The sequence below is a fragment of the Aythya ferina genome (genome assembly GCF_964211825.1).
Source record: "Aythya ferina genome assembly, chromosome: 1".
Taxonomy (NCBI): Eukaryota; Metazoa; Chordata; class Aves; order Anseriformes; family Anatidae; genus Aythya; species Aythya ferina.
The window spans coordinates 159,240,450-159,267,905 of NC_140296.1; the positions used below are offsets into that span (position 1 = coordinate 159,240,450).

A 27,456-nucleotide genomic window follows, 5' to 3' on the forward strand; every position below is an offset into this window, starting at 1 on the left:
GTTTCTGGTTTTATGGCTACACATATAGCCAAATAAAAGGAATGATTCCTGGTCTGTGGCACACAGGACACTATGCCCATACAATCTTCTGCCATCCCTGAGAGCCACAAGGAGCCACCAGCACGTTGCACAAAACAATAGGGAAAAAGTGCAATAACATCAACATCACATACACTAGCTTAGACCTGTGGCCTGTAAATTTTCAAAGATTCTGAGCTGCTGTCCTGTGTATTATCAGTGTTTATATGGATGATTGTTTTCAATCACGTCAGGTTCCTGACCTCAAAATCTCTTGGTCACAATTTCATTGGGTTCATGATGTGCTGCAATAGTAAAGTATCCAATTGTTTTCAAGATGTTGCCTTCAAGTTTCCAATTTATAAAGGGAATTATAAAGTCTCTCTCTTTTTTTTTTTTTTTCTTTTTCTTCCTAGCTCTTAAGTCGTACAATTTTGACTGTCACTGTATGCTGTTCATGTATTTTCAGCAAGCATCTTTCAGATTTGCCCACATCTTTTTATGAGGCTCTTTTCTTTCAGGTTAAACTCTATGAATTTAAGTTGAATGCACAAAACAGATGGTTTAAAGGATTTGTATGCTGAAAACCATAATGACTAGCAGGTAAAAGTAATATGTTAGAAATCCACATCACAGACCATAGAACAGGCAAAGACAAATAATAAGATTAAAGATTAAGAGTATTAAAAACTTGCCAACCATCTGTCTTCAAAGATTAAAAGTTTCCATAACCTCCCCTTTATCTTCCTCACCCAAGTACCTCCAACAAATGCATGTTTGAGGTAATGGGAAAAAAATGGATTCTACACAGAGTTTAAATATGTATTAAAAAAAAAATACAGCTTACAATATGGAAATTATTGATCAGGTTAAGTCTTTTATCTTAAAATACTTAAACAAATAGGCACAATAAGTTTGTTAGCTCTGGAAATTGTTTAAAAGGTTTGCACAACTACTGTGCATGTTTATTAAATGGCAGCCAAGGAGTCCAGATACAGATAAAGTTTACAGCCACCATCTTCCATTTAGTCCTCAATGATTTAGAAAACCTGTCATCTGGAGGTTGGGTTCTAAAATGCTAGATCAGCATCATGGAGTGTTTTGCCATGCTAATTTGGTATATGTTAAGTACATAACATTTCATAAACAGATTAAGCTAGTAAATTTGTGAATAGAAAAGGAAGGAAGCATTGTAAGTGCAGAAGTGTAATTCATAGGTGAGTAGTACATTGTAATTTACAACATTGCTGAAACCAGGAGAAACATCAGGAATGTGCAAATTCACCCAAGTGGTTTAGGAGCATGTATTCCACAGAAAATTATGGATTTGTGTATTCCTAAGTGGAAGCACCATTCCATCAAAACGCCTACTCAGAATTGTCATTTAAGAACATGGCTGGACAAATTAAAATTTAGGAAGGAAAACCAACCCTGAAGAACATTTCAGCTATTGATACTCCTGTCTCCCATTAAAAATATTTGCAAACTAACTATTCACAGTGCTGTTCAAATTCATGTTTTCTTCATTTTGCTGAGAAACTCCAGTTGTAACTTGTCATTCTTGCAGGTGGCACCAATGGTAGAAAACCGAAGTTCTTGGTGACATTTGTGATATGGAGAAATAAGTGTTAGACAATTGGGCTAAGACATCAGGGAGACTCACAGAACATCAAGAAAAAAAAAAAAAAAAAAAAAAAAGTTTTAAAAGTGACACACAAAGTTAAAAGTCACTCCACAGGAGACATAAGTGCTGTGGTCAGTCCAGAGCTGGTGGAGAGCAGAGACAAGGAAGTTGAAAGACACACGAGGTCCTCTCTGCTTCCTTAAGGAGCTAGGCAAAACCTCTAGGGTGATTATAGGCTGTTCAGACTGCTCACCAGTCTTTTCTGACCCGTTCCCTTCTCACTACAGAGAAAAATAACCACTCTTCAATTCTTAACTTGAGGTACTGTAGAAGCTGGCCAGAGCATCAGTACTTCAGCCTGCATGTGCCAGGGTGAGCGTGTTTCCCCATCTTTTTCAGAGTCAGGCTGAATATGTGATGAGGTCTGTAACAAAGAGGTGACTACAGGCCAGGTCCTGTCCTAGAGAAAGCCTCTTTCAAGTCAGTACAATTACTTGCATGAGTAACAAGTGGGTGTACTAAGAAAGATTGCATGGCTAGCATTAGTAACAAATTCAACAGCCTTCCAGATTTGTACCTGGTGTTACAGAACCTGAACATTGTAGGATTTGCACTGTTCTCCATGGGTAACCCAAAATTAAAGACAGACAGGATAGAATTATCTGTATTTACAACAACAACAACAAAAAGGCTGCAGTAATTGATTTCTTTTCCCATCCCCCAGGACTGAATGTGGAGCATGCCATGTAGCTTTGCTAGAGTAGCTGGAGAGAAAGGCATTGGAACAAGAGAAAGCCCAGCAGCATGAAAGAGAGCTGAAATGATAAATATGTATGAGTTCAAGTAAAAAATAAACTTGATATTAATATGACCAAAATCTGAGATGGAGATCTGCTGCTGAGTCATGCAGAGTGCTCTGCCAAATGCCTCAGCTAAGAAAGTATTCTGCATAAAGTTGAAAGCGTGCCACGAAACAAAGACTTCCAAATTCCACCCTAAAAAGCTGCAGTGATACCATGACATTCTGATCCTGTTACTTCAAAGAGATGTTAGCTCTTGCTGGCAAGTTTCCTAGGCACTTTCAAGTAAATGGCACAGAAAATGAATAAATAGGGAAAAGAAAGGGGATTGGTGAAATTCCACTGCAGAGTAAAACATAAATATTTTAAAGAACACATTCTTTGGGCTTACTCACCTGCTCACTTTGGTATGTGCTTTTATATATATTTATACATAAGCATATATGTATATAATTTCTCTTTCTTGGGGTGTTAGACACAAGCTTATTCTCCATTATTCTAGGCATGCTTGAGGCTATTTCAAAGATTTTTCAGCAAAATACTTAAAATTCCAAATGAAATAACCAGAGGAGCTCTTGGTTATGCAGATTGTAGGGGATGCCAGTACTACTGATCATTTACATTAATCTTACTAGGGCTCATTTATTTGAAGCTGAAACAGAAGATGGATTTTCAATGTGATATGTAAAGATTGCAATAATAGTTATGTGCATTGTTTTGATAACCCTTCTGAATAAGTGTAAAAAAAAAAAAAAAAAAAAAAAAAGCTGAAGGTCTGCAGTAGTTTTCAAACACAAAATTAAACAAACATAGTAGCAAGCTTTTTCTAAATATATGGAGGTCCATACAGCACTGATTCAAACACTGTCCTCACTCTCTCTGAAAATTAATGCATGATTTGTTCATGGCTTTGTAAGTAAGCAGTTGCAATAAATGTTGGCTTTGTTGGGAGTCACTGTGTACATGCATTGCATCAGCAATTCAGTTAAATATTTTGAAATGGTCAGAGTAGAGGCTGCTAAATAAAGAGGGCAAAATTTAACTCTAAAAGGAGGTTTCCAGGCTTTCAAACAATACACAAATACTCCTACAGGCCTAGAGTAACAACACAATGCTTCATGGCATCTATTATTATAAATTTAACCTCTCAAAGTCTTTCAGAATTTGTATTTTAATGTCAGAAATTTACTGCATCTAGGATCCAAAATGCTGTTTTTAAGATGCACAGTGTTACACTGCTAAAAGCCCTGCTGACCAACCCTTGATTTTCTTGCAGTACTAGCCAAACCTGTCTGTGTAGCAATTGTAGCAATGATTTAGATGAGAAGAAGAATGATGGGAATAACCAAAGCAGGATTAAAAATCTCTTACTTAATCCTTTTTTTGTTAATGTTAAAATGTACATACTAAAAGAATAATGAAGTGGACCTTTCATTCTTGATCTGCCTTTCCTGGCATGCAGCAGGTAAGTTTTGCAATTTCATAAACACTACATAAAGTGTGGGGAAGGAAAAAAAAAAAAAAGCTAATTTACAAATGAAAAATTAAGAGTGTTTACCAAAGCCTAGGACAAACAGGCACTGGGAATCAATGAAGGGAAAAGTAACAAATGCATTTCCTGTGGGATGATGAAATTCTACATCATTCTCAAGAATCAACCCTTCAACAGCTGAGGCTTTCCTTTCATTAATGCCAGCTATATGCATTACTGGGTCAACTGACAATACAATTTTAATCTGAATCAAATATATGTGCACCAATGTGCTTCTGTTTCTTCTGAACTACCAGGAGTGTGGGATATAGTGTTAAAGAAGTTTTATGCTTTTAGCTTACTGTAAATTGATTGCAAGCAAAATAAATAAATAAATAAATAAATAAAATGAAATCATCATGTCCATTATAAAGCTGGGAAGAAAATAAATAAATAAATAAATAAATAAATAAATAAATAAATAAAGCAAGCTACTGCTTTAAAACAATGTTAAATTATTAGGTCGGATGAGTTTGCACCAGACTTGTATTTTTTATAATTCACGCTGGTAACTTTTCTAATCTGCATTTAAGTACCCTGAAGCCAGATTTACCACCTAGTGGAACCATGGCCTGGCCTCCATACCTGTCCTTTCTTGGATGGCTGTTAGGTAGCTGTAACAGCAAGAACAATGCAGGAGAAATAAGTGATTCTTGAGAGCACTTGAAGGAATGGCATTGATACATATGCTCAGAAAATAAGTGTTCACTCCTTATTTACTGCTTGGCATTGTAATGATACTAAAATGGCTCTTCCAAAACTGGATATTATATACTATACAAGTCCATAGCATGGGCAGTCTCTGCCTCAAAAAAAGTTTATGAACCAAATAAGCAAGAAAAAGCATATTCTAAAGAAAAAACCTTTTTAAGATTAAAGTTTGGAAAATCAATTAAAACCATCCAACCTGCAAAATGTCTCAGTGGTGGTGGTTTAACTGGCTAGAATATGTGCTTAGAAAAACAAAATCTCTTGTAGAGTTCAACAGGTGATTTGGAGAATTAAGAAGTGGAAACAGGTGTGCTGTTTGAAGTTGGCATATTTAATTCATATTAGCAATTTCTGGTCAAATACTGAGATTTCCAGTAATGAGTAATGAAGACGCTCTGTTCACAAGGAAAGGCAGACTGTAGATGTCACAGACTGTGAGAGGCCACAGCAGTGGGCCTGGATGAGTGTGACAGCCAGAGTGACCCCAGGGCCCAGTTCTGAGGTCTTCCAGGAAGACCTGGGCCTGCCCATAGACATGCATGGGATCTAGGAGGAAAAAGCTCAAGTCTATTGAAAGTCACCATCTTACACCTTACATACTGGGATACCAGATGAGGAGATATCTCAGTCTCACTGGGGGCTGCAGAGAAGGCCACTGAAACAGAAATGGGGCCTTGTGCAGTGCTGGGCAATTAGTTGTACTGAGTAATTTAGTGAAGTGATCCAAGAGTCCTGTATTATAAAGGACCCATTGATGCTTAATTACTATTTTTATGAATGTAACAAAAAGCAAGTATTAAAAAGTACTCTCAGATCTGAGCAGAAAGTACGATGCTGAATGATGTTCCTAACTGGAAGTATATTTTAGGAGTATTACAGAGACCTTAAGCTGAATTTGCAGTCAGGAATTCAAACATCACATTGCAGATTGCTATTAAAGATGTTGGTTTCCTGACATCTGCTACCCTACTTACAAAGAACAAGTGCTGGCTACTGTAACTGTTGCTTTGTCGTGAAAACATTTACAGATGATTAAAACAGGTCAGTCCATTTTTCTTTGCCAAGAGCCAGGTTATTTCCTACTGAGGGAAAACTATGTAGAGGCTGGAACTTTGTACAGTTACTATTTGGTATTTCTCACTGACCACAGAGGATGGCTGGGATTTGTGGCTCTGCCGGAGCCTCTGCACCCTCTGCACCCTCAGGGCAGTCAGACCTTGCAACAACTCTGGCAGCCTGTGGTCACTGGGGCTTTGCTCCAGAGGTATCCCCCAGTCATTTCTTTCTTCTTCCAGAAGCTCCCTCTGTCATTTCTTTCCTCATGATACCACTGGGAACATCTGCTTCCTGACGGCAGTTTATGTCTGAGAGCTGAGCTGACACAAGGGCAGGTCCCGGCAGCTGCTCCCCCATGACAGCATGCATCCATCCAGTGACCACGTCCATCAGGCAACCTGCAAGGGGAGAGGGACTGTCACTAGATAAATCCTATTTCCATTCCATATAGCAAAGGATATTTCTTAGATGGAAATAACTTTTGTAGCAAAGGCAGCTCAAGAAACAAAAACACAATCATCCAATGCCATGCAATGCCAATTCCAATCCAATGCAAAGATGCTGACAGAAAACTACGATTGCCTGATCTACAGATCGAGCAAACTTCCCAGGGGTTCTGGCTAAAGCACAGGATCTTTGAGCCATTCTCACCCTTCCACCTCTACCAGTGCAACTCAAAAAGCAGACCACGTGATGGTAACTAGAGCCTTTATTGAGTACCTTTAGTATGCCATTTATCTGGAGATATTTTTTCTCTGTTTTTCGCCATCATCATTAGCAATTTACATTTAATGAGTAGCCTACACTTATTTTTATGGCTGATGTTTCACAGCAGCAAATAAAAAAATACTCTACTGCATTTGGGCAGCATGCAGGTGGATCCTAATCCTACATTGAACTGGTCCTGGAGGGAGTGCCTCCTGTCCTTTCTCTTCAGAGAGCAGGGATGGAGCTGCCAGAAAGGCCCACTGAGAAAATAAAAGGCCATCAGCCACTGTGGGTGAACGTGGTCCCTTTGAAGAGACCTCTTTGCTGTGGACTTCAGGGGCTGAGCATACTGTGCCCTGCACTTGTTTGTTACAGAAAGCTGTGACAGTTGAACAGCGCCCAACAAATCACCGAGCTGCTGTGTCACCAACCTCAGCCTACCAGACAGCACAGGCGAGGGGGCATCACGTACAGCATCCAGGCACCTCCACCCCAGCCGCTTGTGTCAGCAGTTTCACATCACCTTTGCCCCCAGCTACATTCAAACATGATGAGGTCTTGTCACACATGCATTTTTGGTTACACGAGCAATCGTTAGTTCATCGGCTGCCTTTTTACCCTCTTCCTGCCTCCTGAGAGTCTGCTGTCAGCAGAGGCAAGCTGCATTTTCCAGCAGCTGAGGAAGGCAGCGGTGGGACAGCGGGGACCTGCAGGATGGCACTCGGTGTCAGAAATGGGCAACAAATTGGGGCAGTCTCTGCACAGAGTGAATGAGAAGGGCTGTTTAGGGGAAATAACAGAAAGCGTCAGTAAAAGCAAGCATCCTTTCAGGCACTGACAGTCAGAACTGTCCCTACATGCCCCTAGTGGAGTCCCCAGATCTTCCTGTGCATTTGTGGAGCAATTAACAAGTTCAGGTCCTGGCCTAATAAATAACCTGGTTGTAATAACATAATTCAGCCATATGATACTCATATAATACATATACGTGCACAAAAGGGCTGATTTAAGAGGATGTGGGCTGTCTTGATTCCTGCTTTCCCCAACAGCTGAAAACTTGACCATTTGGCTTTGGTAACAATCTTCAGTCTTTCAGTGTGGTATTTTCTATGCATGGAATGCACAAGTACCTCTATCAGTACATCTGTCTATATTTGAAACAACAACAGATATGTTTTTTCCCATCAGGTTGAAAAGTTTTTCTCTATTTACTTTGTTTGCTCTGCCATTGGCAATTCCTAGACAACAACAGAGTGTATTTCTCACTTCATAACCATTCAGTCTCTTTCCAGGAAGCTGTCAAGGACTTTTAAATGTATGCTTATTAAATCTTCTTCCTCGTTCCACTGTCTTGTTGATACATAGTCCTATGCTCATAAAGCAGGATGAACTGCTGCACGTGTAGCTTGTCCATCAGATGTGCAGAACTAAAGGCAAAATGGAGTGTACCATTCCTCCAGTTCAGGAACTGTTCTGCTCTGTTCTCACTAGAAGTCAGTTGCCTACCTAAAGTACATCCCCTCTTCAAACTTTGGTGTAAAGTTCAGTCCAAATCTGTCTGCAGACTAGAGATCCCTAGAAAGGTACAAAGCCAAGAAATCTAGCATCTTTCAAAATTATAGCCATACTAGGAAGACACAAAGAATAAGACTCAGGGGGCTTCTATAACTAGCTACAAATCTACTGTAGTCATTCTGGGCTTGCTGCAGCACACAGCGAGTGTGAGTCAGAGTTCCCGAGGCTTACAGTTAACAACATCTCTAAAAAGGAGAAATGATCAATATCATTTTTCTCAGTGAGTGATTAAGGCTGCTTTTAACAATGCAGTCATGCATGCCATGTACTAAAAGGGATGATTCATTAGTTACTGGGAGCATTTCTTTTCTCAATTCAAAAGCCAGAGGGATTAGCCAGTGTCCCATTAGCATGGCTGATTAGCATGTAGAGAGGAGAGGAAATACTGGCTACTTTTGTCCACGTCCTCACATCTGCAGTGCTCTTCTCATCAATTCAAGAAAGAAATGTGGGTATTTTCTATGCGGCAGTGACATGGTTTGATTTGTGTAAGTCTGATACCAGAGGTGGCTGCTGGCAGCTCCCTCCTCTGCCCTGCAGCCAGCGCGGAGCGTGGTCCTCTTGGTCCTGCCGAGTGGCCCAAACAGCCACACCAGCTGCTCTGCACATCCCACTCTGATGTTGCTCTGGCTCATACACAGGAAACTTGCTCATTCTGCTGTTTGTGGGGATTGCCTCTTCTGAAATGAAAGAGAACAGTTACAGGTAGAAGTGGCAATGAGGACAATGACAGTAATGGTTTTCTTCTTATTTGAACCACATCGTTGCTGAAATTAAGTTCATAACAACTCTTCCCAACTTCCCATCACCTCTAGCATGATAAGCAGTCTTCCTTTTTGAGATGGTGTCATGCGTACAGTAAAGAATATGTCACTCCCAAGCCTTTTTAAGCCTGGGTAGCTTCGCATTGTACTGTACTCTGCAAGGCCCTGGTGGTGCAATACAGTCGCATGGTGGCATAACCATTCGAAAGGTAACGCTGGAATTTCTTAACATTCTTTCTCCCATGAGGAGAAATGAGGTTGTCAAAGCCTGCATGTTAAACAACTCCAGGAGGTGGAAATTGATGTTACTGTCTCTTCATCACAACACAAATTTAATCTATGGCCAAGTACAAAGCACTTTATTTATTTATTTATTTATTTAAAAGACTGATCAAAATTGTCACATGTAATCTCCTTCCCCCTTTCTTTGCCCAAACATCAGTTGCAAGTATGACTTACATGCAGCATGCTACATTTTGCATGCTACTAACTGCGATCTCATGTAATAATCCTTCGGACACACTGTACTCAGCAAACTGGCAGCAATTCCAAGACTGATATGTGTGGCAGGCTTCTGGCATCAGCATTCGGTGTCTGCAGTGCACATATACATACCATGCCCTTGCATCCAAACATAACCACCACTCTACTCCTAAGCACACTTACATCCTGGACTCTACCCATTGCATAAAAACCCTGCATCATTCATCCGTGGGCTAACCTCTTGTACCTATGCTTCTCTCTCTGCTTTTACTCAGTCTTTACTCTGACCTAATCCTGGTTATCCTCTATGCCTTTCACCTTTCTCCCCTGTCACTGGTTGCCTCCTCGGCTGCCACAGCACCAGCTATTTATGCAGAATTATTTATCTTCTTCTCCCTTACTTATGCTTCTCTTTTTCTTGGAGCAGTCTGGGTGTGATGAAAGGAGATACAGCTTTCATCACCCAGGACAACGCTGGCCCATGTGAAGTGGTAGCAACTCTAAGGGGTGGATCAGCTACCCTTACATATGAGCCCTTATATCCCTATCCCTAATGTACAGCCCTTCCCTCCCCAACTATAATTATAACTATATACTGCCCTGAATATGGTCCACCCTTAAATCTCCTGTGATGGCTGGTATTTATTAGCAGCCTTTCATCACCCAAATCCCTTCTTATTTTGCCTTGTTGAGTGCAGAGCATGCTTCCCATATTGATGGAGTTGAAGAGTCTCTGCAGGTGTCTGTCTAGCTGAGTTCTTGTTAGAATAACTGCTTCAACACCACAAGGACTTTGTTTCATATTATTAATTATGCAAGCGTGCTTAAATCCTTGGCTACACAAATTCCATACAATTCCGAACATCCAATCTGAAGCAAATGTATTACTAGGCAAACAAGACGATCTTTGGAAAAAAAAAAAATATATATATATCAATTTTTAATGAATGTCAAGATAATATTCTGGTTTAAAACAAGGATATTTTTTGTATGTTTGAAGGTCAAAAAATGTCTCTTGAAAACCAAACAATTGAATTGAAACATGACCAAGATTTCTTTTAATTAAGTAGTGGAATATATTGACCAAAAAAGGCTCTTTTGTGAATGTTTCTTCTCTAGTCAAAAAGCTTAATCTCCTGAACATATCTGGTGTCCAATGTGCACTGTGCATAAAATTATCATCATTATATCTACATATATAACCACTGAAGAACATTTTTTTCCATATTAAATCAGAGCATTATAAATTCCGTATGTGAGATGTTATGTAACTTACATTATTTTTTCTTTCATTATGCTTCAGCTTTCACCAGAAGCTTCAAAGACAAATAAATCATTAGTCATTTAACTGGTGGTATATAGATTTGTCATCTTTGGCAGGGTTTTGCTTTTAAGCTTGAGTTAAAGCCATTCATTTGTGTCCTAAGTGACATAAGTACATAAACTTCGCTGCAGCAGATTTCCAATAGTGCTCAACACAGAACAAGGTCAGACCTGGAGAAGGAAAAATGAGCACAACACTGAATGACTGCTAAGATTTTTTTCTGTAACTCAAGCAAGCTTGTATGTTACTCTCCTGACATTTCCTTGGAAATGCCCTCGACATCCTAGCTAAAACATTTCCTGCCTTCTCCCTTCTGCTCCCCACAAGAAACAGCCAGAGCTATCTATTTATCATTGAAAACTTCTGAACAATTTATTTACATTTACAAAAGTAAGAAGGAACTGAAAATGGTACCATTCAACTGAAAGAGTTTGGCAGTATTTTCCTAGGTGTTAATATCTGTGCTCTGCATAATGGAAAAAGTGCCATTATTTTAATCAGTAATTCAGTGAGATGGTTACTCTGCCACCCTCTGAAAGTCACCTGTGACTGTTAATATATAACTCACAGATGTGCAGTTCTTCCCTGAAGTGTTATTTCAGGCACTACAGGGGAATTCCCTCTGATACCCATGCCAGAAAAGAAGCACACTGGCAGGTGTACTTTCAAAGAGGGGGAAATCGGTTGCAACACCAGCTTGGGAACATCACCCTCCTCTCCCTGCCTTGCCTCAGGCTGCTTCTGCACACTCATGCAGCCCTGCAACTGCTGCAGGTCACTGAGCTGACCCAAATTACAAACCATCTTTTTTATTTACAGGATGTTCTTAATCCAGATTGCTTTTGTTATCAGAGTGACACCAGAAACTGCAGTGCTGGTGCAACTGAGGAGGTCGGGCCCTGGGATGCAGCGGGGAGAAAAGCAGTCAGGATTGCTGGCACCACCAAGGAAGCATGCCTTGGTTCAGATGGTCTCTTTCCTTAATAAAGGTAGACTGCAATCAAAAGTGTGTTGTCATAATGCCATTAACAGAAAATTCGTACCAAAAAAAAAAAAAAAAAAAAAAAAAAACAACAACAACAACAACAAAAACTATAATAAATTGGTTCAAAAAAGACTAAGACTAAACAGTAAAAAATGTTCCATATGTGGCTTCTGCAGGAAAAGTAGCTATATACATGGGTGTTAGCAAACATACATAAATAGAGAAACATGTGTCCAATGTATACATATAAACATGCAAAAATCATCTCTAAATTTAAAATAAATGCACTCACGAGTTTTCACCACCCTTCAAAACCTGCATGTGGCTCTGATCCCCTGGACAGCCAGCTCATGAGAGCAACAACCAGAAAAGCCAATAGAGGGAGCATGTCGCCCGCTTTTCCTGAGTGACAGCCGTTTTCAGCTTGTGATAACCCTGAGAGAAGGACAGCCAGAGGATGAAAATGTCTTAGGGAGCAGCCCTAGGGCTAGATCGAGTTACCCTGCAAAGAGGAGGGGCAGCAGCAACACCTACCTGCCCAGGGCATGGGCAAGAGGGCTGCAGCTGCCCATCTGCCTTCTTTTCCTCCTTTACACATCTTCAAGTTCACACCTGAGCCCAGGAAGGAGTCAAAAATTGCTGTGATTTCCCTCTTCTGCAGTCATTGGCCTGTTCCATCCCATTCTCTCTGCACATTGCAGGATGGAGATTTCCCTGGAGGTCTTTAAAAGATGTTTAGATGTTGAACTTAGCAATATATTTTAGTGGAGGACTTGCTAGTCAGAAGTTGGATTCTATGATCTTTAGGTCTCTTCCAACCTAGACAATTCTGTGATTCTGTGATTCCTTGATTTAGAAGAATTTCATCCCCCTAAGCAATAGACAGCTGCCTAGAAATGAGGGAAGAATGCAGTAAGTAAAGCCTACTATTCTGTTGAACAAAAAGAATAATTAGAAAATGAATAATTAACTGTATGTCACAGACAACATAAAGGCAGCAGTATGAAGCAGAATCAATATTATTATGGCATTCAGAAGACAGAATATACAGAAATAGCACAGAGTTGTTCCTGTGACTACAGCCTATATGCCTGATTTTCAACAGATCAAATATGTTTATTCTAATTTACATGAGAAAAAAAAAAAAAAAATAGAAACCTTTAACCCGTGGATATAGTTATTGTCAGCCCAGAAAGTTGGTAGTTATTTTTTCAACTGCAAAGCCCAGAAGGCCCAGCCTAGTCAGAATTGCATTTGCTGAGCATGATACAGATCTGTACCAGGAGACTTCACCTCACTTTGCATTTTATTGTTCAAAAAAGAGTGGATAAGGCATTTTTATATTTGAAGGAGATGGGGGCTGTAACCAAAAAAATTGACAGAAAGTCGATCTTAGCAAACAACCCCAGATTTGATTCAGCCTTTGAAATCGAAGGACTAGCAACTGAAAAACATTTGTTTGGAAGTAATGACTTTTATAAGATGTGTAACTGAGTATATGCATCCTCAGCTTAAACATAACTATGAATAAATGAGAAATTGGCAAACAGTGCATGGCAAACACACGTGCTACTTACTGTGTCATACCTGTGAGCTCCTTCTGCAGAACGACTGGCCACCAGAGTGTGCACCAGCTAATTTGTGTGTCTGTAAAACTTAACAGGCACAGAGCATACAATATTTATACATTAAAATTATACTAAGAGCTCTCCCCCACGCACTAAGGTCTAATAACACTTCAGTGTTTGTCTCCTGGGGAGCAAGAGCAGGTTTTAGGATTGCAGCATAAATAGTTAAGCAAGGGTCATGCAGCAGTGGAACAGAAGAGGAACACTCTATGCCCTTCAACTCCCAGGCACTGCAACACAAGGCTTTAAATAAAGGTGGTATTATTTTTATTTAACTAACCCATGTAAAGGGTTTCATGTCTTGATACGGGTTTGCCTTTTTTTTTTTTTTCCTTGCATTACTGGAGAGACACAATTTGAGGAACATATTCTGCACAGTGATGTGATTCAGCAACTTTCTGGAAAACATAAACGCAGTCTTTTTTCAATGCACTAATGAAACACAACTGGCAATAATTTCCTTCGAATTGAGCTTAACTGAAAGCAGGCAATGTACCACGTAACCTGAAGCTCCGTGGTCTTGGATCACAGTGTCATTTTTCATGTTCTTTTATATGACTGAGTTTGAGCTGAACATACCCTGCTGCTTGTACCAGGCCAATGACAACAAACACATTGGTGTAGGAGCTGTTGTGTTACCCAGAGCAGCTCAGCAAACACATTTTCCTTTCAGTCTAGATTCTAGGTAGCTTTTGTCCATACCAACATGTGAGGCTGTTGGCTCTCAGTATCTCCCAAGGGCATATCCACAGAAAGGTTATCCTGCAATTCTATGAGGGCAAAGTCCACTGCCATGAGGTTGCCTTGTCATTATTTTTTTTTAATTTTTGCTCAAGGGCACAAGATTGAATGGGGCTTAGTAACTCCACTGTAGAAGTACTATATAGTTTTGCATATTTGGTATTCTTTACCCAGAAGTGCTCCAAGTGTGAGAAATCAGATGAGAAATCAAAAAAAAAAAAAAAAAAATTGCCTTAAAGGAACAAATCCCCACTCTCTGATTCTGTGACGTGAAGAGCAGTAAAAAAAGAGTTTAGGAAGCCATAGCTGTGGTACTTCAAGGCCATATTTCCCATGTAAAATATCCCAAGACATGCTTGTCCATAGGATAGAGGAGTCCTACCTCCAGGTGGGCACAATGCGGTAGCTAGCCCTGGTAAGTGCTGAGTGCCTGTGCTGGGATGCGCTGTTCTTCTTCACACAACACGCAGGAGCGATGGGCAGCATATGTCCTGCATCCCACCACCCCCTTCCTGCCCTGTACTACCAGACAGCTGTGGTGGCAGCTCTGCAGCACCCACAGCTTTGTGCAGCGCGGGTGCCACCACCGCTGTGATCAGCTTGACAAGGAGAAGTGCTGCGCAAGCATTAGCCGCTATTGTTCCTGGCAGAGCTGCATGGGGCGTTTGCAAGCAGTGCCCGTGGGGCTGGCTAACCACTAACCAGCTGGAGCCTTTGCTCTTAGAAGCACCAAGCAATATTCACCAAACATATTCCCATCTGAAAAAAAAAAAAAAATCATTCTGACAACAAAGTCTTCCAGTGACTAAGCGACCAGCGCGTTCCTGGCATTAAATAGCTGGCAGAATTTCTATCATAAACACTGCTATCAGGCCATTGCAACTCGGCTGTAAAAACTTGCTCCAGGCTGATATTTGGCAAACAAGAGCCAGCAAGATAATCATTTTTAAACACATTATCCTACTTGAGTAATCTACAGACATGGGAATTGAGAAGTCTGCAGACGTGGGGCCCACAGACACCTTTACTGATGGTCCCTGCTGATGTGGAGAAGGGCAGCAGAGGAAGAGAGCACCTGGCCATCCCAGAGCTGTGGCACCAAGGCTTTCCTTTTACCTCCAAATGCCATCAGTGGTTGAGACACAGGTGCTGGGGAGGCACAGGGCAGACAGAGCAGAAAAGCTGCAGCCAGTGAGGAGACCCAGAGACTTTTCCCAGGAGAAAAGCACATCTCCCAGGGACGCACACATACAGAGACACGGATCACCTTTTTGAAGAGAGCTGCTGGAAACCCAGAGTCCCACCTAGACATAGACATGCTTCCTCCTACATCTGGTGTCACCAACTTTCCCACAGAAGTGATGGAAAAATTGCACCTATTTCTGTGTCAGAGGAAAGGCCTGCTGTTACTTCAAAGCAGCTTCTTGGTCATAATGCCACAACTCTACACTGGTTACCACAATCCTCTGTTATTTCAAAAGGTTTCCTGGACTCTGCCACATCTGACGAATGTTTTGGTTGAAAAAAAAATGTCATGCACCAGCCCTTCTGAATGGGTTTTGGCAGATCTGGGCAGAATATCCTCAGGACAAAAATGTGGTTAAATGCAACAGGGCTAGAAAACTCAGCACTAAACAAATGGTAATGATGCTTCATGTGTCCTTCTTAAAGTGTTCAGGATTTATAGTCAGGAATACTCCTTTCATTGATTTCATTATTAAAAGTCTGTTATAGCTAAGGTTTTTTTAAATGCTGATTCTCATTTCCAAATGCCCTGAGGGAGCAACAGTCACAACAATAAAATTAGGAACCCATTACTGAAGATAAAATTAGAATAACTAAGCCCAACGCTACGCTGGGAAAATGCAGCGTTAAATGTATGAGGTAAAATGCTTTCTAACTATCACAACATTAAACTTCATTTTGTCCTTGGAATGGGCAAGGGCAGAAATTTGTGACAAGCTACCATGTCATTAAATGCAACTGCATTTTCTGCAAGTTATGAGCTGATTCAGTGTTGTTTTTTCTCAGCATAGCTAAAGCCAAAGAGGCTTAAGACGGATTTCATTCATTTTTAATTAATAAGACTTTTTTCTTAATGCTTTAAATGCTTTTAACCCTTCCTTCCTCCAGAATTTGGATTCAGGGAAATACTGAGAATATAGATGGTTTCGCTTTCAGTCCTGTTTACACAGGAGACCTAGAGGGATGTCTGATGCGAAAGCAATTCCTTGCTAAGAGTGGAGAAGCCTTTGCTATCACAGCCACCTCAATGGCAAAAGTGCAGAAGGTGCCAGATATCCACCTATCTACACTGGGCAACAGCTCAGATAGGTATTTTGTGGTGAAATTTCCTTATGTAGGTAGGAGTGTGTTTCAGACCACAACCATCATCGTGCTCTGGATTAGACTTCCATTGTCACTCCTGAACAAGTGCCTCCATGAGACAGCGTTACACTGCCTGCATGTAGCACACGTACAGGTTGGGCAGGATGGAGAATGATAATTCGTCACAGTGAAAAATGTATTGCCTTTTTTTTTTCTCCTAGGAAAAAAAAAAAGAAATGGCATATTTCCAAAACGCAAACTGTGTCATAAAATCTGAAGTGGGTTGGGAGAGGTAAGTTGCTCCAGTATTCTCCTTTATACGTGAGGTAACTCCCTCCTTCCTCCTCCTCCTCCAGCCTCAAACGTGTGGCTGTCACACACTCTCTAAGAAAATATTGTGAAATTCATTCACCAAACATTCTGACACTGATGAAGAAGAATCACTGAAATGAAAAAATATTGAAAATATTTGATAATGTGAAAACACTGTTGAGAACATTGCTTCACATAACGAACAGCTCGTTTGCTATTCCTGGCTGTTGGAGTCTAGCTCAGTGCTTTTGCAATAGATATTTTTAAATAAAAGCTAAATAACATGTTTGTCTTATATTACATACTTGAAACATTTGTGGAAACAAACAAGCACCCTCTTTTCATGTGGTGGTGTCTGTAGGTCTTGAAACTAGTAGATAGACTGAATACGTGGGGGTTTCACAAACCATTCCCCAGCAAAAAGCTGCGCATAGGAGCTGACTCCTTATCTGCACTTCAATCAGCTGAGCTTATTGTTAAAGTTTTACAAAGCAACCCAGCAGCAAGGTGAAAGATGAAGAGATTATTGAATAATAGATAAGAATATTTTTAGTCAGCTCAGACGTATTCATGTAGCTGAGAACACACGGGGAAAAAGCCCGCAGAAAGGCACTGGCTGGATTCCAGCAGAAGCAGACCTGCTGTCAGTGCCCCACGAGGGCCGGGGGCTCCCCGTGGCTCCACCAGGGCAGGGCCTGTCCCATCACCCAGACAGGAGCAGGGCACGGGGGCACCGGACACCTCCTTGGGGATGGGGATGTTTTTGCTTTCTTTTCATTCAGAGCTTTAAAGACCCTGCAATCCTGCTCTTCAATTTGTAGCAGCTGGAACTGTAAACTTGTTCCCAAGGCTGTTCCTTCCCATCAGGTTTCATCAGCCAGATGCAGGGGCAACGCAGAACTTTTAATGTTCAGGAAAGGACCCTCCCAAAGTGCAAAAGAAAGAAATGAGCCAATGGTCTGATTCCGGCACTGCTCTGCTTCTTGCCCTGCATCCTCTACCCAAGCTGGGATATTGCTCAGTTATTATGGCCTGAAGAGACAAAGATTTTTAAAGAACTTTTCACTGCCTGAGCCAGCCCACTCCCTATTGTCTCTCCATTTTAATGAAGATCACAGAGCAGTCGAAATCTTTGATCTCACCACAGATCCTCAGAGCCTCTGAAAAAGTGGAGGTATAACAACATCATTCACTTAAAAGATAGGGAAGTACTGACTGAAACTGTATCTACTGAAACAAAGTGCCGGTGAAAAATGAGAAGTCACTTGGATATTCAGAACTTCATTTATTACAAACCATTTCCGAAAGGAACTGGCTCTTGTGTCCCCGGGAACAAAAATAGAGGAACTTCTACACTAAATCAGGTTTGGCATTCAGGCTAAGTCCTTGCACAGGGCCCATCCCTCCGCGACACTGCGCGCAGAGCAGAAATGCCCTCACCTCACCTTTTGTGTAACTGTGAGGTTATACACAACAGGGGCCTGAAAATCTTTTGAAAGACAGTTGCAAATGGGGAAAACTTATCTCTACTTACTACGTGAGAAGCACTGTCCTTCACAGCATAATGGACTGAATGCCCCACAAACACTGTGCAGTGTGGAAAGACCCAATTTTGGGGGGCAGAGACAACCAACAACCCACAGCACCAAGGAGCTCAGTGCTGCTTCATTCACCCAGATGTTCTGGCAGGAATTTTTCCTGAACTCTGTGCTGCCCTGTAGCTTTACTTCTGAGTTAACAAGTTAGCTTGGATGTGTCTAAGCTGTACTTTGGGTCCTGGAGAAAAAAAAGCAAGTATGAACTGGAGTCTGAGACTGCAGCAGAGATGTAGCCCAGCATTTTTACTGCTGTCCTGTCCAGCAAAGCCTTTCAGCACACAGAGCTGTAAGGCTCTGAACAGACTTGGCAACTGCATTAATTTAACAATGGTGAAGTGTCTTTTGAGCTCCCTGCTGGACTGGGAGTTATCTCCGAAGCATTTTATAACACAGTAGAGCTTCAGAAAGCAGAAAACAACAGTTATTGAGTTTCTTTCCTCTCCACCCGGGTGCCCTGGAACTAGGATGTTTTGGCATAAAAACCAGACATATCAAAGCAATTGCCAGAGGACATCCAAAGTCCCAGCAAAGTCTTGTTTGAGAGGTATTGACAGGTACAGACAGGGCACCTGTTCCAAGGCCAGAAAAGCCCAAGTGCGAGGTGACACAAGGCAGGGTGTACAACTGCAGCCGGTAGGGCAGGGAGCCCCACGTCATCTTCCCATGAGGGCTCAGCCAGGCTGCTGTGCCAGGCACAGAAGGCTACTGCAAGCAGCCCCGCCTAGCAGGAAAATTGTGATTAATAATTTGTAGGTGATATTCTCCCATAGGATCTCACCACAGCTCTTGCAGATCACAAGGAAGTGTAGGACTCATCTGCATGCTGACCCACTGCTTTTGCAGCTGTTTTGGTCCACCGTCTGCATCTTCTGCTTCCCAGCTCCCTCCAAGTGAGGTTTTGGGATGGATGAAATACTGAAAATGTCCCTGCCTGCAGACTGCACTATTTGAAATGGCTGTGCTAGCTGATCTTCACCTCCTGTAATTGCACCATTTGGCATTTGAAGCTGTGTTTTTATTTCTGGGGAAGAATGCACATGCCTCAACCCTTCTTCTCAGATGTGTCACCCCACGACTTTTCCTTTCTTCCTTAAGCTACAATTTGGTATTCTTTTAAGTGTGCAAGATTGCCAATAAAGCAGCCCCTGATTTCTCCCACTCCCACATCACTCCCAGATCATCTGCTGTACTGTGCCATCATAAGTATTTGTGTGGCCATGTGGTGAACCAGATCAGGGAACAGATCCAGCTGAAAAACAGCCCCTGGGAAAAAAAAAAAAAAAAAAAGCAATTTTTCCAATATAGTGTGCCACAGGGTCATATAAATGCTTGTGTTGGGATTGTTAGGAGCTTTCTGTAAGAACAGGAATGGCTGACTGCAAGAAGCAAGGGGAAACAGCCTGCTGTTTCAGGCAACTATGCTGGCCTTAATGCAGTGCCACCTTTTGGTGTATGCTTTCACCAGCATTTGTCCCCAGAAAGCATGTAGAAACCTCTGTTTTGGGAACATATGCTTGTGAATAGGCATAGAGCTACTCAAAGTTCCCAGCCCCTCCTGAATGCCTGGGGAAAACTTCTTTGCACAGTGATATCTCATTCTTGCCTTGATTTGTGGCCAAGACCATAATCTCCAAGACAGTGTCCTTTCATCTAAGAAGAGCTTCCTCCTATCAACAATAAGATCAGGGATCCTTTGGAATCAGCCGCTAGCATTTCAGAGGCAAACAGAGCACTTCTCCTTATCTTACTCTCTCCAGATTTGAGGACTGATGTAACAGAATGCTGCCTGGTTACCTATTCCACAGCCCTACCTTGTAAATTGGAGGAAAAAGTCTGGAAGTATTACCCTTTGATTCCATTTTACCAAGAAGCCTTTTGCAATTAGCTCGCCTCCCCATTTAACAGGTTCTAATATACTAAGCCTAAACATAGAGACAGGAAGTCCTGACATGAATTCCTTCAATTTCACTTATTTTTGTCTCATTTTCTTTGCTTAAAATAAAGCGACAATTCCAGTGCTGATATTTTTCAGGATAGCTGTGGTAATGTTACGTGAAACACTTGAAAATTGTAGTGAAATACAAACTTACTGCTAAAAAATAAAGCTGTGCAGAATACAAAAATGTCCTTCCTTTGCCTCCTCTAATTCAAAAAGGAGTCAGGAACTACTGTTTCCTCCCCGTTGGTTTGTGGTGTGAGACAGCAAGGATATGAAACTGGCTGATCCCATGAGTGGGAGGACTGACTACAATGAGAATCCTTTTTTTTTTTCTTTCATTGTTTCCAACAACTGTACAATTAACTTAAATTGTGGCCGTCTTTTCGGCAGTGAGTTAATGTATTCAGACTAAGGATAGTGTCTAAGTGAACGTTACAATTTCCTGAAGAGTTTGCAGATCAGCAGTCTTCCCTGAAATCATATACCATCACTTACCCTGCAGTAAACTAGAAACACGAAGGCAGTGTGTTATCATACACTAGGAGACTTCCTTCACGCAGTGTCTGTACCACGGCCAGCGTTGGGACAGAGCCATGACACATAAGTTGATGGACATATTTAGCTTGAGGAGTTTATGCAGTAAACAAAAAATTTGTGCAGGAAATTGTGCATAAAGACAACAGGAAGGGACCAATCCTGGTCATCTCTACTATTTGAGAAGCCCTGCTAATTTTGGAGAAAGCAGAGCAGGATCTGGCTATGTAACAAACAGGCAAGCATTTTTAGATGAAAAACTGGGTTGAACTCTAGGAACTACAGAGGATGTAAAATCTACTGCTGGGCAGAGACTGCATAAGGAAGGTTTGTTTTTCACATACCCTTGAGAAAGAGCTGCTTTTGAATTTTTCCTCCAATTCAATTGTTGGTGCCCCACATTTCATTCTGTCTCTACTTCTGCCTGTAATAGCATTGCTGTTGGAGCTATGATGGTCTCAGGGTAGAGGCAACATTTGTTAGGAGAGGTCCTCTTTTTTTTTTGATTAAGTGGTATATTTGGGGGGGGGGGAGGGGGGAAGGGAAGCAGCCAGATTTTCAGGTCCACAAGTCCATCTCTGCACCACTGAAAAGTTGATGTGCCTAGAAATGTCTTTGAACTTTTCCAAATACATCTAACAAAAGATAACAATATTCTTCCAGTGCTCCCCTCCTTGACTTGATGCACAGCTCTCCCTGGAGAACCTTCCTCTTAGCCCTGTCTCTGTTCTGACAGCACTCACAGTCTTGCCTGGACCCACTAAGCTGTCACACACTCGTTTCCACCTTTCTGGCCATTCTTCTCACCCTGCCCCACCATGTCCTTTAGGCCTCTCTGAGCAGATCCTGTGGATCTCCCACCCTTCGTACATTGAAGCCCCTTTGACAGACTCCTTTCAGCCCACAAAGCTTTGTCTTCTGCAAGACAAAGCCACCAGGCAGTTTCCTGTCCACTACTAACTTCACCATGGGGCTGTGCCACTGACTCTATCACAATCAGGAGTGTCACCAGGAGTGCAACTGTATCACAATCAGGAGTGCAGCTAACCATCAGAAATAAAGTTCCTTTTGACTTTCAGCAGTGCAGTGATAGGGTTTAATCTGCTGCTTCACACACAGCTGCAGAGGCAGAGCCGGGGAGATGAGTAGGGGTGGGAATGAAAAGGGATTTCACTCAGTGAGCTATGAAGAAATGAAGACATACAGGGGTTGGCAGCACAGCAAGAGCCCACCAGAATTATGCTCCTGCGATTGCAGACCCAAGAAAGTCCCTGGCAGAAGGGTGCTGAGGTGAGCAGGAAGGACTGCCAGCTGTGCTCTGCAGAGCAGTGGATCCCCCTGTACTCAAATCGCCTAAGGGCTGCGGTGAAGGTGCCCGTGCCTTAGATGGGACGAAAGGTGAAAAGTAAAGCCCCAGCTTTCTGCCCAGCCCAAACTGCGTGGACATTTGAGCTGCTGGTGAATCGACATGAATCAGCCCTCTTCTACCACAGAACATAACCATGATGTAAACTGAGGTGATGCAGCAGCTGACTCAGTCACCTTGCACGTCCAGGATGAGGCACAGCACCAGGGCAGCAAGCTGTCAGCCACCCCCAAATAAACTCATAAAGCCTGGGCAGCAGGCCCAAGGGATTTTGCCCTCTCTAGTTCAAATAACCAACACATATCATGCCAACCAGTAATTAGTAAAGGCTCACTGACTTCCCTTAAAAGAGCAAGTCCTCCTTGAGGATCGATTTCAGTCTCTCTGGTGAGGTCACTGACGATAAGCGAAGGCACTGCGACATTGCCTGGCTGACCATGCTCAGAGAAGGAGCTTGTCACGACTCCGTATCTCCTCTGAGGAGCGGCTGAAGGGTAGCCAGGAAACATGCAAAGACCTGAGTCACCAGCAAGAATGACTTGACTGGACGGCAACAGAAATCTAATGGGGGGACAAAAGTAAGATACCTGGTCGGCCTCAGATACTCTCTCACTAAGCATGTTATTTGTGCAAATAATGTTTACAGGCATCAGACCTTTCTTTCAAGCAATTCAAGAGCAATTCATTCCAATGGGCTACACTGAGCCTTTGAAAAATAGCTTTGTGCAAGGGTTGTTGGTTGAATCTCACCACGGACAACTGGCAGCAGAGCCATTTAAGACAGCAAACAACACGGCAAAATAATAAAGAACACATTATATTTCTGTGGCATCAGTTTCCCAGTCTGCTCTCCCACATGGTGATATGAACAGCTGTGCTGGCATGGAGAAGGCCAACTGGCTAGAGATTTTGGTTGGGATCAGGTCTGCCACCAGGGAATTCCTCTTCAGACTTCATCCCTGAGCTGCCCCTGAGGTCCTGACCCTACACGATACTTCTCTGAAACACTCTTGCTCTAAAATATCCTTCACATGCTGCAGATAACTTGCTGTCAGCTTCTGAGCAATGCAACTTACGTGCCTTTCTCTGGGTCAGAAGCAGTGTTTGCTGGCATGCAAGAAATGCAGGCAGAGCTGTCATAAAAAGTTTTAGGAGCATCCCTCTCCCAGACCAACCTACTGCAGTGCTTCTTCCTACCTTTCAGATGCCACCAGTGACCCACAGATCCTGTGTCTGGGCAGCACCAGCTACTGACAATCCCTTGCACGTCCCCCTGCATGGATGCTCCCCACGTTGTGACAGACAAAATTCATGAAGCCCTTGCATATCTGATGGCCCCCTGCCTGCCTCTGCCATGGCTCTGCATGTCAGTATATCTCTCTCTCAATATGGCTAAGATCCAGACAGAGCTAACATATTCATGTCAGTAGCAGGATGAGGCTCTCACATCCCCAAATTAAAGCTGGACATGAGTTAGGCCTGCAGTAAACCAGGGGTGATATTCATTTCACTAAAACTTTAGATGCCTTTTAAGTAAACAGGCAAATCTGAGCTAGTCATCTGGACAACCTTTTAAATGTAGTGGAGAGGCACTTCTGGAGTACAACTTGTATGAATTAATCTATATATCTACTTCAGAATGTACAACTTGTATGAATTAATCTATATATCTACTTCAGAATGGGGTGACTAATGTATTAGAGTACTTATGCCTCTCCATTGAATCCATAAATGGATCCCCTTCTGGATGTCAAACAAGCAGAGCTGTAGTTGCTTGCACCATTTCTTACAAATACCCACTTGGATACATTTACATGTATATCACCCTCGAACTGGTTCATTCCAGTTTCCTTTGCATACTTGGAGTTGTTTCTCACTTAAGCCACAGAAAAAGTTTAGAATAAAGTCTCCCACATATATTTTCATGCATACTAAAAATATGTATATTTTTTTTTAAACTGAAATTGTGCAGACTGCCAAAAAAGTCAGGCACAGCACCTTGAGTGCTTAGACATAGTACTCATCTTTGGCCTTGGATCTCTGTGCAGTAATCTGTGGTCTTCTTGAGTGCTATCCCATTGGAAAATAGCAGGGGCTGCCAGAGCTGCAATACCCAAGAGGATGCATCAGATGTGTGGGATCTCCAGGTACTTTCAGCACTTTCTTTGATATCTGCATTGCTGCAGCTACAGTGAAAGCTACGCTGTCCTCTGCTCCCTGCTTTGTGCATGAAAATAAACATTGGTCTCAACACCAGCATCACAGCACAAAAAGGAAACAGAGGTAGGTATACAGTCAACGTGCCCATGCAATCTACTTCCAACACACGGTGGCCTTGAACCAGAGAGCTGATAAATGGCTGTCAGGGACAGTCCTGCACCACTGAAGGCACTGCCTGCTTTGCCACTTGCTATGCAACAACAGGCTCAGAAGCATGGGTATCACAGAAAGTGACAATAGAACAGGTAAGGGGTTGTCTAATGTTTCTGCCTAGACAACATCCTTTCAGCTTTCACATTATTTACAATTAAGCTGTAACAAATCAAAATACAACAGTACTCAGTGCCACATTCGCAACTCTTACTTAAGAAAAAGGTAAAAAAGAGTAAAGGAAAGTCACAAGTGTGTTCCTCCTACTAAGGAAAACAGGGATGGATGTGTTCTGGCTTTTACTATGTTCAGCATACCAGATGGTCAGAAGGCCTCTACCTCTTTTGAACAGTAGTGATCTTAACTCTGTATTCATCTCTTGAAAAAATACAAGTGCAAAAGCATCACAGATAAATTCAAAAGATGAGGTGCCAAATTTAGAAAGCCAAAGGATGTCTGAAACAGGACTTAAGTTTGTATCATGGAACCAGAAAATATTTCAGGTTGGAAGGGATCTCTGCAGGTCATCTAGTCCAATTCCCTGTTCAAAGCAGGTCCATTGCCAATAGTCTATCAGGTCACTTGATCAGGTTTGCCCTCACTCTGAGAGTACTTTCTTGTGACTGAGGCTTTGGCAGCCATGATGTTTTTGCTAGCTGAAGCCATTCCTACTTCATGTCCAATCCAGCTTCTTGCACTGCCCTCCCAGCACAAACATTTGTGTAGTCTCCTAAGGAAGTGATTCAGCTGAAATATAATCTGGACCTCCAATATAATAATCTTTTTTTAGCTGGACCAGTTCCCCAGTCCAATTTATTCAGCAGTTCTACTCACAACTCTGCTAGCATGGTGGGGTGAGATCCAGACAAGGACAAGCAGCCAAGTGGAGGAAAGGAAAGGAGGAGGAAGGAGGGAGGAAAATGCCTGCCTAAGCCAGAGCTGCAGATTAATGAATTCTATGCCAAGCCCAACCCTCGGAGAAGCAAGAATCAGCTCCTGATCCAGCCCCTTCACAACTACAATTTCCTCTCTCTACAAGGGGAACTTCTGTACGAGGACTTAACAGAGTATGCAGATATAGATGAAAGACATAATAAGTACTGCTTATTTTCTATTTTCACATCCATTGAACTCAGGAGGGGAGTTCTCTACCAAATATATAGGAGCCAGGTGAATCTGCACATCTGTTAGAAAGCAGAAGCTAGCACAAAGCTGGCCTGAGCAGAAGCATAAACGAAGCAGAATTTTCCAAGTGAAATAGCCAGACTGGCTGAGCAGCAGAACCCAGGGTGTCTCCACCCAGCATCTTGTGGAAAGGCACTCTCTTCAGATTTAGATCAAGCCTGAACAAAGCTGGAATCAACTCACCTACTTTGGATCCAGCTTTCCTATTTTTCACTGTATTTCCGTATTTGTCAAAAAAAAACCTCAAGATGTTATTCAAAATAACTGACAAAGAGAGCAACCCCTGATCAGAATATTCTGAGTAAATTCCATAGTAGTTCTTGATTGGTACTGATGTGCTGAATGTTTATTTATGCAATTGATCTTCATTAGCATTACTGCCAACGTGAAAAGAAAAAAAAAAAAAGGAAAAAAAAAAGAAAAAAAAAAGACCTCTAGCAGTAGGTATTTAATGCAGACCTCTAAGTTGGAATCCCAGTCACACTAGTTTTTCTGTGTAGTCCATGAAGAATGATAAGCACCTGAGTGATAATTCATCCTGACACCTAGCTTATCAATTCTGTATGAGCCCAACAGAGTTCAAGACTGCCCTATGAGCACTACTCAGCCCCTCATGCTCATCATAGGTCAGTGAGAGGCTAGATGCAACCTAAAGAAAGTCTGTGAGTCCATTTGAGTCCATTCTCAGTCTCTCATTTCTACTGACTGGAGTTGAAAACATAATTTGTAAGCCAAATACAGAGTAAACTAAATCTTGAGGTGCCAGAGACTATGTTTATTAAAATCAGCACAATAAAGAAGCCTGAGCTGATATTTAGAACTGCATGACTGACACTGAACAGCCCAGATTTGAGGATAATATTCCTAAACAGAGTAAAATATTCCCATATAGACTCAGCAGAAGCTGAAGTCTCCAATTAGGCCAGACTCTTACTGCTACTTCAACTTTAACATTAAATGTATCCCTGGAAAGACTTCCAGTCCTACCAAATGTGGAAGAAAGAACAAGTTCGTGGTTCTTAATTGTCAAAATTCCTAATACATTTCAGTGGTTCCACACAAGCAACACAGAAAAGCTGCCTTACCAGCAAGGAAGGGCTTTGACTAGAAACCTGTACCAAACTGTCAGCCTCTAATCACAGCTATATCACTGATTTCAGGTACAAATTAAAGGTGGTTACGAGAGCCAAGGCCCATGGATCAAAAATATCTAAGTACATAATAGACTTATCGTACATATGTTATACACAGACCTACACAAACCAAACTCTACTGACAATATTTCTCAGTTAGTATCAAGAACATATTTGCATTTCCTTTTTAATAGAATACAGTATTTAAAATTAATATGTTCCCTTCTGAAAGTATTAAGAGTAACTTAATTTTCTAGGATTGATGCTATGGACAGGATCTATATAATTAAGAAAAGGGACAATATCTTAATTCTACTTCACTGCTAAATCTCATCCCACAAATTACTGCCTTATTCAGAAAGTCAAACTCACCCTGCTAATTATAAATTTGTCTCCCCCAATTAGGTAATGGAAATAATAACAAGTGACTTAAGTAACTAATCACAGCTAAATAGCACAGCTTGTATTGTGGATACCAAGTATTCCATACTGCAAACATACTTACAGAATATGCACAAGGAAAGCACAGTCTCTTTGGATGCACTCCGTAAGTGGAAGAGGCTACATTCACTGAGCAAAACAGAGCCAATAAAAATTTTAGTTGAGGCTAATATTAAATGCAACAAATAAGCTGTAATTTAGAAGCTTTCAGCTCCAATGTGTTACTTTATTTTCAAGGTGTTATATGAGCTGTTTACTGCCTTTGTACTGTCCTACTAGAAGATTTTACAAGTGGGTAATTA

General features: G+C 41.8%; 1 long non-coding RNA gene across 4 annotated transcripts; it reads right to left on the reverse strand.

Annotated features, from left to right (window-relative positions):
• Positions 1-4,994: 4,994 nt before the first annotated feature.
• LOC311445783 lies at positions 4,995-27,456 on the reverse strand. Of its 4 annotated transcripts, none has more exons than XR_014698621.1 (8): positions 27,219-27,456; positions 14,331-14,707; positions 13,167-13,234; positions 12,114-12,469; positions 11,872-12,014; positions 10,547-10,764; positions 8,525-8,703; positions 4,995-6,138 (listed from the first exon to the last, which is right to left on the reverse strand). It is a non-coding gene; the product is annotated as an uncharacterized lncRNA (long non-coding RNA). The 4 variants fall into 4 exon arrangements; XR_014698623.1 differs by having other exon boundaries at positions 13,157-13,234; XR_014698620.1 differs by lacking the exon at positions 14,331-14,707 and having other exon boundaries at positions 13,157-13,234.